Genomic DNA, 13,690 nt, shown 5'->3' with positions numbered 1-13,690 from the left:
GTATTGTCTGTGTGTATTGTTAGGTATTACTGCACTGTTGGAGCTAGGACAAAAATTATTTCACTACACCTACGATAACATCTGCTACATCTGTGTTTGGTCAACCAATAACATCTGCTAAATCTGTGTTTGGTCAACCAATAACATCTGCTAAATCTGTGTTTGGTCAACCAATAACATCTGCTAAATCTGTGTTTGGTCAACCAATAACATCTGCTAAATCTGTGTTTGGTCAACCAATAACATCTGCTAAATCTGTGTTTGGTCAACCAATAACATCTGCTAAATCTGTGTTTGGTCAACCAATAACATCTGCTAAATCTGTGTTTGGTCAACCAATAACATCTGCTAAATCTGTGTTTGGTCAACCAATAACATCTGCTAAATCTGTGTTTGGTCAACCAATAACATCTGCTAAATCTGTGTTTGGTCAACCAATAACATCTGCTAAATCTGTGTTTGGTCAACCAATAACATCTGCTAAATCTGTGTTTGGTCAACCAATAACATCTGCTAAATCTGTGTTTGGTCAACCAATAACATCTGCTAAATCTGTGTTTGGTCAACCAATAACATCTGCTAAATCTGTGTTTGGTCAACCAATAACATCTGCTAAATCTGTGTTTGGTCAACCAATAACATCTGCTAAATCTGTGTTTGGTCAACCAATAACATCTGCTAAATCTGTGTTTGGTCAACCAATAACATCTGCTAAATCTGTGTTTGGTCAACCAATAACATCTGCTAAATCTGTGTTTGGTCAACCAATAACATCTGCTAAATCTGTGTTTGGTCAACCAATAACATCTGCTAAATCTGTGTTTGGTCAACCAATAACATCTGCTAAATCTGTGTTTGGTCAACCAATAACATCTGCTAAATCTGTGTTTGGTCAACCAATAACATCTGCTAAATCTGTGTTTGGTCAACCAATAACATCTGCTAAATCTGTGTTTGGTCAACCAATAACATCTGCTAAATCTGTGTTTGGTCAACCAATAACATCTGCTAAATCTGTGTTTGGTCAACCAATAACATCTGCTAAATCTGTGTTTGGTCAACCAATAACATCTGCTAAATCTGTGTTTGGTCAACCAATAACATCTGCTAAATCTGTGTTTGGTCAACCAATAACATCTGCTAAATCTGTGTTTGGTCAACCAATAACATCTGCTAAATCTGTGTTTGGTCAACCAATAACATCTGCTAAATCTGTGTTTGGTCAACCAATAACATCTGCTAAATCTGTGTTTGGTCAACCAATAACATCTGCTAAATCTGTGTTTGGTCAACCAATAACATCTGCTAAATCTGTGTTTGGTCAACCAATAACATCTGCTAAATCTGTGTTTGGTCAACCAATAACATCTGCTAAATCTGTGTTTGGTCAACCAATAACATCTGCTAAATCTGTGTTTGGTCAACCAATAACATCTGCTAAATCTGTGTTTGGTCAACCAATAACATCTGCTAAATCTGTGTTTGGTCAACAATAACATCTGCTAAATCTGTGTTTGGTCAACCAATAACATCTGCTAAATCTGTGTTTGGTCAACCAATAACATCTGCTAAATCTGTGTTTGGTCAACCAATAACATCTGCTAAATCTGTGTTTGGTCAACCAATAACATCTGCTAAATCTGTGTTTGGTCAACCAATAACATCTGCTAAATCTGTGTTTGGTCAACCAATAACATCTGCTAAATCTGTGTTTGGTCAACCAATAACATCTGCTAAATCTGTGTTTGGTCAACCAATAACATCTGCTAAATCTGTGTTTGGTCAACCAATAACATCTGCTAAATCTGTGTTTGGTCAACCAATAACATTTGATTTGATGTTTTGATCTAAAGAAAAACTGTCCAACTGACTGAACACAACTGAACAGATTAGTGCAGGCCTGCTGGTTAGGCCTGCACCCGCACGCCTAACCAGCATCACCACCCTGGATGGTTCCGACCTTGAATATGTGGACATCTATAAGTACCTAGGTGTCTGGCTAGACTGTAAACTCTCCTTCCAGACTCATATCAAACATCTCCAATCGAAAATCAAATCAAGAGTCGGCTTTCTATTCCGTAACAAAGCCTCCTTCACTCACGCCGCCAAACTTACCCTAGTATAACTGACTATCCTACCGATCCTCGACTTCGGCGATGTCATCTACAAAATTGCTTCCAACACTCTACTCAGCAAACTGGATGCAGTTTATCACAGTGCCATCCGTTTTGTCACTAAAGCACCTTATACCACCCACCACTGCGACTTGTATGCTCTAGTCGGCTGGCCCTCGCTACATATTCGTCGCCAGACCCACTGGCTCCAGGTCATCTACAAGTCCATGCTAGGTAAAGCTCCGCCTTATCTCAGTTCACTGGTCACGATGGCAACACCCATCCGTAACACGCGCTGTATCTCACTGATCATCCCTAAAGCCAACACCTCATTTGGCCGCCTTTCGTTCCAGTTCTCTGCTGCCTGTGACTGGAACGAATTGCAAAAATCGCTGAAGTTGGAGACTTTTATCTCCCTCACCAACTTCAAACATCTGCTATCTGATCAGCTAACCGATCGCTGCAGCTGTACATAGTCTATTGGTAAATAGCCCACCCTTCTTCACCTACCTCATCCCCATACTGTTTTTATTTACGTTTCTGCTCTTTTGCACACCAATATCTCTACCTGTACATGACCATCTGATCATTTATCACTCCAGTGTTAATCTGCAAAATTGTAATTATTCGCCTACCTCCTCATGCCTTTTGCACACAATGTATATAGACTCTCTTTTTTTTCTACTGTGTTATTGACTTGTTAATTGTTTACTCCATGTGTAACTCTGTGTTGTCTGTTCACACTGCTATGCTTTATCTTGGCCAGGTCACAATTGTAAATGAGAACTTGTTCTCAACTAGCCTACCTGGTTAAATAAAGGTGTTCTCAACTAGCCTACCTGGTTAAATAAAGGTGTTCTCAACTAGCCTACCTGGTTAAATAAAGGTGTTCTCAACTAGCCTACCTGGTTAAATAAAGGTGTTCTCAACTAGCCTACCTGGTTAAATAAAGGTGTTCTCAACTGGCCTACCTGGTTAAATAAAGGTGTTCTCAACTAGCCTACCTGGTTAAATAAAGGTGTTCTCAACTAGCCTACCTGGTTAAATAAAGGTGTTCTCAACTAGCCTCCCTGGTTAAATAAAGGTGTTCTCAACTAGTCTACCTGGTTAAATAAAGGTGAAATAAAAATAAAAGATCAACCTAAAATACCTCGAGTTACACGGCCTGCGGCTCTTCTCCCCCGCGTCTTCCCGTTCATCATCATCATCTTCATCCTCTGTGTGGTTCTCCTGTCTCCATATCGATGTTTTTCTTCTCTCAAATGGAGCGCTCAAGCTCAGCTTCTACTCACATAAATTACACTCTGCTGCCACCCGGTGGTGAAATGCCGTTTGAGCTACTAGCGTAAAAGCTCAAATAAATTGGTCCTAGGCCTTCAGTGGATAACCTATTGGTCCTAGACCTTCACTGGATAACCTATTGGACCTAGACCTTCAGTGGATAACCTATTGGTCCTAGACCTTCACTGGATAACCTATTGGACCTAGACCTTCAGTGGATATGTATTTACGCGAAACTTCCAAATGGTTTCCTGATGCCGTGGAACTGGGCTCGCTGTCTGAGACTGTTGGAGCTCTCTCCGGTGGGAATATGAACAGATATTTTTTACCTTTATTTAACTAGGCAAGTCAGTTAAGAACAAATTCTTATTGTCAATGACGGCCTAGGAAGCACTGTGCTGACTGTGTGGCCAGGTGGAACACTACATACAGAATACAGTGTCATTTGGAGAAACCTTACCACTGTGCTGACTGTGGTGCCAAGTAATGCACCACCTTCAGAATACGGTGTCATTTGGAGAAACCTTTCCACTGTGTTGACAGTGTGGCCAGGTGGAGCACTACATACAGAATACGGTGTCATTTGGAGAAACCTTACCACTGTGCTGACAGTGTGGCCAGGTGGAACACTACATACAAAATACGGTGTCATTTGGAGAAACCTTACCACTGTGCTGACAGTGTGGCCAGGTGGAACACTACATACAGAATACGGTGTCATTTGGAGAAACCTTACCACTGTGCTGACAGTGTGGCCAGGTGGAACACTACACACAGAATACGGTGTCATTTGGAGAAACCTTACCACTGTGCTGACAGTGTGGCCAGGTGGAACACTACGTACAGAATACGGTGTCATTTAGAGAAACCTTACCACTGTGCTGACAGTGTGGCCAGGTGGAGCACTACATACAGAATACGGTGTCATTTGGAGAAACCTTACCACTGTGCTGACAGTGTGGCCAGGTGGAGCACTACCTACAGAATACGGTGTCATTTGGGATGGACACACTAGGCAGGTTTCCGTTGACCCAGGTTTATAAAAAAAAAATGTCAACAGTGTGTAATGGAAACTGCAGATGTAGGAGACATTTTCTAAAGATCTATAAAAACATTGTATCCGTTCGACAGGGGGTTGATTTTTCTTGAGAAAAATGATGACGGAAACCATTGCCTAATTATCTTGAAGGTCACTACGTAGCTATAAAGCTCCACTCCAAAATGAATTAGGCTATAACACATACGAATATATTGATAAAAGTCCCCTTGTCCTAGAGAGATGTAGACTGTTATCAAAACGTCACGCCAGGGTAAGCCCTCCACAAAACACAGCCCTGATTTTAAGTGTTTCTAATATCCCCTATGGGGAAAAATGAATCGTCGGGAAATATTGGAGACATTTCCCTGTTTGACCGCTATGGTTTTATGGGTATTATGACTCATACTTTGGTACTCTATCAGGTGTGTTAGTGCTGCAAACATAAACGATGTTCTCCCCCCTTTGGGGGAGAACCAGGATTGGGAAACGATGTGCCCCCCTTTGGGTTCCCAAGAGGACCAGGATTGGGAAACGATGTGCCTCCTTGGGGTCCCCAAGAGGACCAGGATTGGGAAACAATGTGCCCCCCTTTGGGGGAGGACCAGGATTGGGAAACGATGTGCCCCCCTTTGGGTCCCCAAGAGGACCAGGATTGGGAAACGATGTGCCCCCCTTTGGGTCCCCAAGAGGACCAGGATTGGGAAACGATGTGCCTCCTTTGGGTCCCCAAGAGGACCAGGATTGGGAAACAATGTGCCCCACTTTGGGTTCTCAAGAGGACCAGGATTGGGAAACAATGTGCCCCACTTTGGGGGAGGACCAGGATTGGGAAACAATGTGCCCCACTTTGGGTTCTCAAGAGGACCAGGATTGGGAAACAATGTGCCCCACTTTGGGGGAGGACCAGGATTGGGAAACAATGTGCCCCCCAAGAGGACCAGGATTTGGAAACAATGTGCCCCCCTTTGGGTTTCTAAGAGGACCAGGATTGGGAAACAATGTGCCCCCCTTTGGGTCCCCAAGAGGACCAGGATTGGGAAACAATGTGCCCCCCAAGAGGACCAGGATTTGGAAACAATGTGCCCCCCTTTGGGTTTCCAAGAGGACCAGGATTGGGAAACAATGTGCCCCCCTTTGGGTCCCCAAGAGGACCAGGATTGGGAAACAATGTGCCCCCCTTTGGGTTCCCAAGAGGACCAGGATTGGGAAACAATGTGCCCCCCAAGAGGACCAGGATTGGGAAACAATGTGCCCCCCAAGAGGACCAGGATTGGGAAACAATACTCTGGGTACTGATGCCAGAGATGAAAGAGAAAGCGAGACATTTCATGGGCTCCTTTTTTCTGGTTCATATAGAGTCAATGTGCAAAATAAATTATGCTGAGCTGCTGGGCACCGGTCTATGTATGGCCTGTGACGTGAACGGCCAAAAGCCGGCTCCTCTCCCTCAACATATTCAAGACAAAAGGAGATGATCGTGGACTACAGGAAAAGGAGGGCCGATCACGCCCCCATTCTCATCGACGGGGCTGTAGTGGAGCAGGTTGAGAGCCTCATGTTCCATGGTGTCCACACCACCAACTAACTAACCTATTCCCCCTCAGGAGACTGAAAAGATTTGGCATGGGTCCTCAGATCATCAAAAATGTCTACAGCTGCACCATCGAGAGCATTCTGACTGGTTGCATCACTGCCTGGTATGGCAACTGCTCGGCCTCCGACCGCAAGGCACTACAGAGGGTAGTGCGAACAGCCCAGTACATCACTGGGGCCAAGCTTCCTGCCATCCGGAACCTCTATACCACGCAGGGTCAGAGGGAGGCCCTAGAGATTGTCAAAGACTCCAGCCACCCTAGTCATAGACTGTTCTCTCTGCTACCGCACGGCAAGCGGTACCGGAGCGCCAAGTCTAGGTCCAAGAGGCTTCTAAACAGCTTCTTCCCCCAAGCCAGAAGACTCCTGAACAGCTAATCAAACGGCTACCCAGACTATTTGCATTGACCCCCCCCCCCCCCCTCTGTTTATTATCTATACATAGTCACTTTACCTCTAACTACATGTACATGTTACCTCAATTACTTCGACTAACCTGTACCCCCGCACGTTGACTCGGTACCGGTACCCCCGGTAGCCTCGTCATTGCTATTTTGTTGTTGCTCTATGATTTTTTACATGAGATCATTTAGTCAATATTTTTCTTAACTCTTATTTTTCTTAAAAGTGCATTGTTGGTTAAGGGCTTGTAAGTGCGCGTGTCATGGTAACGTCTACACCTGTTGTATTTCTTCGCATGTGACAAATACAATTTGATTTCATCAGTCTGACTCACGCGTATTTCGGTTTGTTGTCAGTTTGTCCACAAGATGGCGACACAATAACAGAGAACAAATAGCGAGGACGTAGGCTCCCTGTGACTGACGGGTTGCCTCCCGCATTTAAAATTCCAATGTTTGCTGATAACGAACGTGTCTAAAAATGGATCCGTACTTGTCCTCCTGAACTTCCCTGAAAACACCGGTGGAAGTGACGTCATACTGGCGTTGAGTCAGAGCAAATGTTTCTTCACACAAAGATTCCACGTGAGTTCTTAGAGAGGTTGTGACATTCGTTGACTGCTAAAAAAAAAACATTAAATCATTTAGTGCATTGAAAAATAATATAAATAATATGGATTATTATGTTGTATCAAATAATGTATTATATATAGTATATTCTACTGAAATACACTGAAATGTAATGAATTAATAGCCTAAAAAATAAGGTAGCCTAGGCCCTAAGGTGAGGTAGCCTAGGCCCTAAGGTGAGGTAGCCTAGGTCCTAAGGTGAGGTAGCCTAGGCCCTAAGGTGAGGTAGCCTAGGCCCTAAGATGAGGTAGCCTAGGCCCTAAGGTGAAGTAGCCTAGGCCCTAAGGTGAGGTAGCCTAGGCCCTAAGGTGAAGTAGCCTAGGCCCTAAGGTGAGGTAGCCTAGGTCCTAAGGTGAGGTAGCCTAGGCCCTAAGGTGAAGTAGCCTAGGCCCTAAGGTGAGGTAGCCTAGGCCCTAAGATGAGGTAGCCTAGGCCCTAAGGTGAAGTAGCCTAGGCCCTAAGGTGAGGTAGCCTAGGTCCTAAGGTGAGGTAGCCTAGGCCCTAAGGTGAGGTAGCCTAGGCCCTAAGGTGAGGTAGCCTAGGTCCTAAGGTGAGGTAGCCTAGGCCCTAAGATGAGGTAGCCTAGGCCCTAAGGTGAAGTAGCCTAGGCCCTAAGGTGAAGTAGCCTAGGCCCTAAGGTGAGATAGCCAAGGCCCTAAGGTGAGGTAGCCTAGGCCCTAAGGTGAAGTAGCCTAGGCCCTAAGATGAGGTAGCCTAGGCCCTAAGGTGAAGTAGCCTAGGCCCTAAGGTGAGGTAGCCTAGGCCCTAAGGTGAAGTAGCCTAGGCCCTAAGGTGAGGTAGCCTAGGTCCTAAGGTGAGGTAGCCTAGGCCCTAAGGTGAAGTAGCCTAGGCCCTAAGGTGAGGTAGCCTAGGTCCTAAGGTGAGGTAGCCTAGGCCCTAAGGTGAGGTAGCCTAGGCCCTAAGGTGAGGTAGCCTAGGTCCTAAGGTGAGGTAGCCTAGGCCCTAAGGTGAGGTAGCCTAGGCCCTAAGGTGAGGTAGCCTAGGTCCTAAGGTGAGGTAGCCTAGGCCCTAAGGTGAGGTAGCCTAGGCCCTAAGGTTTTATTTATTTATTTTTATTTTACCTTTATTTAACCAGGTAGGCAAGTTGAGAACAAGTTCTCATTTACAATTGCGACCTGGCCAAGATAAAGCAAAGCAGTTCGACAGATAAAACGACACAGAGTTACACATGGAGTAAAAACAAACATACAGTCAATAATGCAGTATAAACAAGTCTATATACAATGTGAGCAAATGAGGTGAGAAGGGAGGTAAAGGCAAAAAAGGCCATGATGGCAAAGTAAATACAATATAGCAAGTAAAATACTGGAATGGTAGTTTTGCAATGGAAGAATGTGCAAAGTAGAAATAAAAAAATAATGGGGTGCAAAGGAGCAAAATAAATAAATAAATAAAAATTAAATACAGTTGGGAAAGAGGTAGTTGTTTGGGCTAAATTTTAGGTGGGCTATGTACAGGTGCAGTAATCTGTGAGCTGCTCTGACAGTTGGTGCTTAAAGCTAGTGAGGGAGATAAGTGTTTCCAGTTTCAGAGATTTTTGTAGTTCGTTCCAGTCATTGGCAGCAGAGAACTGGAAGGAGAGGCGGCCAAAGAAAGAATTGGTCTTGGGGGTGACTAGAGAGATATACCTGCTGGAGCGTGTGCTACAGGTGGGAGATGCTATGGTGACCAGCGAGCTGAGATAAGGGGGGACTTTACCTAGCAGGGTCTTGTAGATGACATGGAGCCAGTGGGTTTGGCGACGAGTATGAAGCGAGGGCCAGCCAACGAGAGCGTACAGGTCGCAATGGTGGGTAGTATATGGGGCTTTGGTGATAAAACGGATTGCACTGTGATAGACTGCATCCAATTTGTTGAGTAGGGTATTGGAGGCTATTTTGTAAATGACATCGCCAAAGTCGAGGATTGGTAGGATGGTCAGTTTTACAAGGGTATGTTTGGCAGCATGAGTGAAGGATGCTTTGTTGCGAAATAGGAAGCCAATTCTAGATTTAACTTTGGATTGGAGATGTTTGATATGGGTCTGGAAGGAGAGTTTACAGTCTAACCAGACACCTAAGTATTTGTAGTTGTCCACGTATTCTAAGTCAGAGCCGTCCAGAGTAGTGATGTTGGACAGGCGGGTAGGTGCAGGTAGCGATCGGTTGAAGAGCATGCATTTAGTTTTACTTGTATTTAAGAGCAATTGGAGGCCACGGAAGGAGAGTTGTATGGCATTGAAGCTTGCCTGGAGGGTTGTTAACACAGTGTCCAAAGAAGGGCCGGAAGTATACAGAATGGTGTCGTCTGCGTAGAGGTGGATCAGGGACTCACCAGCAGCAAGAGCGACCTCATTGATGTATACAGAGAAGAGAGTCGGTCCAAGAATTGAACCCTGTGGCACCCCCATAGAGACTGCCAGAGGTCCGGACAGCAGACCCTCCGACTTGACACACTGAACTCTATCAGAGAAGTAGTTGGTGAACCAGGCGAGGCAATCATTTGAGAAACCAAGGCTGTCGAGTCTGCCGATGAGGATATGGTGATTGACAGAGTCGAAAGCCTTGGCCAGATCAATGAATACGGCTGCACAGTAATGTTTCTTATCGATGGCGGTTAAGATATCGTTTAGGACCTTGAGCGTGGCTGAGGTGCACCCATGACCAGCTCTGAAACCAGATTGCATAGCAGAGAAGGTATGGTGAGATTCGAAATGGTCGGTAATCTGTTTGTTGACTTGGCTTTCGAAGACCTTAGAAAGGCACGGTAGGATAGATATAGGTCTGTAGCAGTTTGGGTCAAGAGTGTCCCCCCCTTTGAAGAGGGGGATGACCGCAGCTGCTTTCCAATCTTTGGGAATCTCAGACGACACGAAAGAGAGGTTGAACAGGCTAGTAATAGGGGTGGCAACAATTTCGGCAGATAATTTTAGAAAGAAAGGGTCCAGATTGTCTAGCCCGGCTGATTTGTAGGGGTCCAGATTTTGCAGCTCTTTCAGAACATCAGCTGAATGGATTTGGGAGAAGGAGAAATGGGGAAGGCTTGGGCGAGTTGCTGTTGGGGGTGCAGTGCTGTTGTCCGGGGTAGGAGTAGCCAGGTGGAAAGCATGGCCAGCCGTAGAAAAATGCTTATTGAAATTCTCAATTATGGTGGATTTATCAGTGGTGACAGTGTTTCCTATCTTCAGTGCAGTGGGCAGCTGGGAGGAGGTGTTCTTATTCTCCATGGACTTTACAGTGTCCCAGAACTTTTTTGAGTTAGTGTTGCAGGAAGCAAATTTCTGCTTGAAAAAGCTAGCCTTGGCTTTTCTAACTGCCTGTGTATAATGATTTCTAGCTTCCCTGAACAGCTGCATATCACGGGGGCTGTTCGATGCTAATGCAGAACGCCATAGGATGTTTTTGTGTTGGTTAAGGGCAGTCAGGTCTGGGGAGAACCAAGGGCTATATCTGTTCCTGGTTCTAAATTTCTTGAATGGGGCATGTTTATTTAAGATGGTTAGGAAGGCATTTTTAAAAAATATCCAGGCATCCTCTACTGACGGGATGAGATCAATATCCTTCCAGGATACCCCGGCCAGGTCGATTAGAAAGGCCTGCTCGCAGAAGTGTTTCAGGGAGCGTTTTACAGTGATGAGTGGAGGTCGTTTGACCGCTGACCCATTACGGATGCAGGCAATGAGGCAGTGATCGCTGAGATCTTGGTTGAAGACAGCAGAGGTGTATTTAGAGGGGAAGTTGGTTAGGATGATATCTATGAGGGTGCCCGTGTTTAAGGTTTTGGGGAGGTACCTGGTAGGTTCATTGATTATTTGTGTGAGATTGAGGGCATCAAGTTTAGATTGTAGGATGGCTGGGGTGTTAAGCATGTTCCAGTTTAGGTCGCCTAGCAGCACGAACTCTGAAGATAGATGGGGGGCAATCAGTTCAAAGGTGAGATAGCCTAGGCCCTAAGGTGAGGTAGCCTAGGTCCTAAGGTGAGGTAGCCTAGGCCCTAAGGTGAGGTAGCCTAGGCCCTAAGGTGAGGTAGCCTAGGCCCTAAGGTGAGGTAGCCTAGGCCCTAAGGTGAGGTAGCCTAGGCCCTAAGGTGAAGTAGCCTAGGCCCTAAGGTGAGGTAGCCTAGGCCCTAAGGTGAGGTAGCCTAGGCCCTAAGGTGAAGTAGCCTAGGCCCTAAGGTGAGGTAGCCTAGGCCCTAAGGTGAGGTAGCCTAGGCCCTAAGGTGAGGTAGCCTAGGCCCTAAGGTGAAGTAGCCTAGGCCCTAAGGTGAGGTAGCCTAGGCCCTAAGGTGAGGTAGCCTAGGCCCTAAGGTGAGGTAGCCTAGGCCCTAAGGTGAGGTAGCCTAGGCCCTAAGGTGAGGTAGCCTAGGTCCTAAGGTGAGGTAGCCTAGGTCCTAAGGTGAGGTAGCCTAGGCCCTAAGGTGAGATAGCCAAGGCCCTAAGGTGAGGTAGCCTAGGCCCTAAGGTGAGGTAGCCTAGGCCCTAAGGTGAGGTAGCCTAGGCCCTAAGGTGAGGTAGCCTAGGCCCTAAGGTGAGGTAGCCTAGGCCCTAAGGTGAGGTAGCCTAGGTCCTAAGGTGAGGTAGCCTAGGCCCTAAGGTGAGGTAGCCTAGGCCCTAAGGTGAGGGAGCCTAGGCCCTAAGGTGAGGTAGCCTAGGCCCTAAGGTGAGGTAGCCTAGGCCCTAAGGTGAGGTAGCCTAGGTCCTAAGGTGAGGTAGCCTAGGTCCTAAGGTGAGGTAGCCTAGGCCCTAAGGTGAGATAGCCAAGGCCCTAAGGTGAGGTAGCCTAGGCCCTAAGGTGAGGTAGCCTAGGCCCTAAGGTGAGGTAGCCTAGGCCCTAAGGTGAGGTAGCCTAGGCCCTAAGGTGAGGTAGCCTAGGTCCTAAGGTGAGGTAGCCTAGGCCCTAAGGTGAGGTAGCCTAGGCCCTAAGGTGAGGTAGCCTAGGCCCTAAGGTGAGGTAGCCTAGGTCCTAAGGTGAGGTAGCCTAGGCCCTAAGGTGAGGTAGCCTAGGCCCTAAGGTGAGGTAGCCTAGGCCCTAAGGTGAGGTAGCCTAGGCCCTAAGGTGAAGTAGCCTAGGCCCTAAGGTGAGGTAGCCTAGGCCCTAAGGTGAGGTAGCCTAGGCCCTAAGGTGAGGTAGCCTAGGCCCTAAGGTGAAGTAGCCTAGGCCCTAAGGTGAGGTAGCCTAGGCCCTAAGGTGAGGTAGCCTAGGCCCTAAGGTGAGGTAGCCTAGGCCCTAAGGTGAGGTAGCCTAGGCCCTAAGGTGAAGTAGCCTAGGCCCTAAGGTGAGGTAGCCTAGGTCCTAAGGTGAGGTAGCCTAGGCCCTAAGGTGAGATAGCCAAGGCCCTAAGGTGAGGTAGCCTAGGCCCTAAGGTGAGGTAGCCTAGGCCCTAAGGTGAGGTAGCCTAGGCCCTAAGGTGAGGTAGCCTAGGCCCTAAGGTGAGGTAGCCTAGGCCCTAAGGTGAGGTAGCCTAGGTCCTAAGGTGAGGTAGCCTAGGCCCTAAGGTGAGGTAGCCTAGGCCCTAAGGTGAGGTAGCCTAGGCCCTAAGGTGAGGTAGCCTAGGCCCTAAGGTGAGGTAGCCTAGGCCCTAAGGTGAGGTAGCCTAGGCCCTAAGGTGAGATAGCCTAGGCCCTAAGGTGAGGTAGCCTAGACCCTAAGGTGAGGTAGCCTAGACCCTAAGGTGAGGTAGCCTAGGCCCTAAGGTGAGGTAGCCTAGGCCCTAAGGTGAGGTAGCCTAGGCCCTAAGGTGAGGTAGCCTAGGCCCTAAGGTGAGGTAGCCTAGGCCCTAAGGTGAAGTAGCCTAGGCCCTAAGGTGAGGTAGCCTAGGTCCTAAGGTGAGGTAGCCTAGGCCCTAAGGTGAGGTAGCCTAGGCCCTAAGGTGAGGTAGCCTAGGCCCTAAGGTGAGGTAGCCTAGGCCCTAAGGTGAAGTAGCCTAGGCCCTAAGGTGAGGTAGCCTAGGTCCTAAGGTGAGGTAGCCTAGGCCCTAAGGTGAGATAGCCAAGGCCCTAAGGTGAGGTAGCCTAGGCCCTAAGGTGAGGTAGCCTAGGCCCTAAGGTGAGGTAGCCTAGGCCCTAAGGTGAGGTAGCCTAGACCCTAAGATGAGGTAGCCTAGACCCTAAGGTAAGGTAGCCTAAGCCCTAAGGTGAGGTAGCCTAGGCCCTAAGATGAAGGATTTCATCAAACAACCTTAATATCATTGATCAGTTGCCTTGATGATCTTACAAAAAAACATGTCAACTTCTAACTCTTTGCAGCACTTTGCTGCACCTGTCGAATGTCTTCAGACAACAAAGAGGTGTGACAGGCATGTCGGGAACACGGACAGAATACAAGCTTAGGATGGGTGGGTAATACCCAGGCGAGGCAGATAGGACCGTATGGAAGGGAGTTCAGCCCCACCTGTCCCTGTGAATCCACCATGGCTCCTCCCACCTCCAGGAGCTGATCTACAAGTGATGGAGAGATTACAGAGAGACAAGGGTGGGGTTCACTACACAGCAGAGCTGATAGCTGCACTGTTGGCATTACACTGGGTGGAGGAAGACAAGCCAAACAGATGGAGTTATAGGCATTACAGTGGGTGGAGGAAGACAAGCCAAACAGATGGAGTTATAGACATTACAGTGGGTGGAGGAAGACAAG

The sequence above is a fragment of the Oncorhynchus kisutch genome, unplaced genomic scaffold (genome assembly GCF_002021735.2).
Source record: "Oncorhynchus kisutch isolate 150728-3 unplaced genomic scaffold, Okis_V2 scaffold3749, whole genome shotgun sequence".
Classification (NCBI taxonomy): Eukaryota; Metazoa; Chordata; class Actinopteri; order Salmoniformes; family Salmonidae; genus Oncorhynchus; species Oncorhynchus kisutch.
This window is presented reverse-complemented; position numbering follows the sequence as displayed.